This window comes from Trichechus manatus, unplaced genomic scaffold (genome assembly GCF_000243295.1).
Source record: "Trichechus manatus latirostris isolate Lorelei unplaced genomic scaffold, TriManLat1.0 scaffold00057, whole genome shotgun sequence".
Lineage (NCBI taxonomy): Eukaryota > Metazoa > Chordata > Mammalia > Sirenia > Trichechidae > Trichechus > Trichechus manatus.
Window position 1 is genome coordinate 5,627,435 of NW_004443993.1, and position 1,815 is coordinate 5,629,249.

The following is a 1,815-nucleotide window of genomic DNA, read 5'->3' on the forward strand; positions in this document are numbered from 1 at the left end:
GAGACAACAGGGAAGTAGGTCAGGAGTTGTTCAATAGTTCTCCGAGGCCACAAAACTGTTGCTTAAATCACCTCGGCCTTTGTTCTTTATTTCTAACTAGATAAGGTTTGTTTTTTTTTTTTTTAAATGTTGTGATGTCTTTGCACCAAGGACGTTTTGTTGATTATACAAATATTCATGGACCTCCGTGGGTGGCAGCAGCTGGCATTATCAAGCCCTGAGGGGTGCCAGGCATCGTACCAAGCCCTCCACACGCATGACGCTGAATCCTGGCACCACCCCGCTCAAAATGCTCTTGTGGCTTTCCACTGGGTGAGCCTTAAATCCAAGCTCTCCAAAACAAATCAGACACAAAGAACAAATACTGAAGAACCTCACTTCTATGAAATGCTTAGAACAGGCAAATGCATAGAGGCAAACGTTTATTAGAGGTTACCAGGGGCTGGGGGCAGAGGGAAAGGGGAGTTATTACTTAAGGGGTACCAAGTTTCTCTTTGTTGTTGTTTGCGGTGGTCGAGTCGGCCTCCAACTCATGGCGCCCGACCTCATGCACAACAGAATGGAACGCTCCCTGGTCCTGCGTCATCCCCATGATTGGTTGCGGATTTGACTTTGTGAAGTCGATCACCAGGCTTTTCTTCCTAGTCTGTCTTAATCTGGAAGCTCTGCTGAAACCTCAGCATCATAGCCACACTCAAGCCTCCACTGACAGACCGGTGGTGCCTGAGCATGAGGTGCCTTGGCTGGGAATCAAACCCAGGCCTCCCTCATGGAAGGCAGGAATTCTAGCACTGAACCACCACTGCCCCCATTGAGATTTTGTTTAGGGGCCTGAAAAACATTTGAAAATGGCTAGTGATGGTGGTTACACAACATGGTGAATATGATCTATGTCACTGAATGGTGCACTTAAAAATGGTTAAAATGGCACGTTTTCTTCTATATACTTTATACCACATACAAGCTCCACTCTCTGCATTCTGCAAGGTCCCTCCCCAACTCCATTCCCCACCACCCACTTGAATGACCACAGCACCCCAGCCACACTGAACTCTCTGGTGTTCCTCCAGCACACCACACACTTCCTGCCACAGGACCTTTGCACTTGCTGTTCTCCCCACCTGCGATGCTGTTCTCTCAGATCTTTGCACCCTCCCTCCTTCCTGTCTTAGCTCAAACATCACCTCCTCAGAGAGGCCTCTACTTTATTTCCTGATGGTAATTATCACTACTTGCTGTGGTTTCTTGGTGGTGCTTTTTCTGTCGTGTGGAGTGGCCCCCACTCTGGATTTAGCTGGTTGCTTCCTTTGTGACTTCATATACCTACTTAGTGCTCCCCCATCCCGACCCCGCCCTGCTGTTTTCACTGTAAACGGGTGGTTAGAAGGACAGGCCAGATTAGAATCAGGGTCAGTGGAGGCCAAAGGAGAATTTCACTAGTGAGACTAGGCACTTCCTGTTGTATCACACCCAGTAACTAGTTGCCACAGAATTAACTCCAACCCATGGCGACCCAATGTGTGTCAGAACTGTGCTCCATAGGGTTTTCTTCTTCTTTCTTTTTTTTTTTTTCTTATTGTGCTTTAGGTGAAAGTTTACAGCTCAAGTTAATTTCGCATTCAAAATTTATGTACATATTGTTTTGTGACATTGGTTGCAATCCCCACAATGTGACAGCACCCTCCCCCCTTTCCACCTCGGGTTCCCTGTGTCCACTCAACCAGTTCCTGTCCTTTCCTGCCTTCTCATCCTGCTTTTGGACAGGAGCTGCCCATTTGGTCTCATGTATCTGACTGAACAAAGAAGCACGTTCCT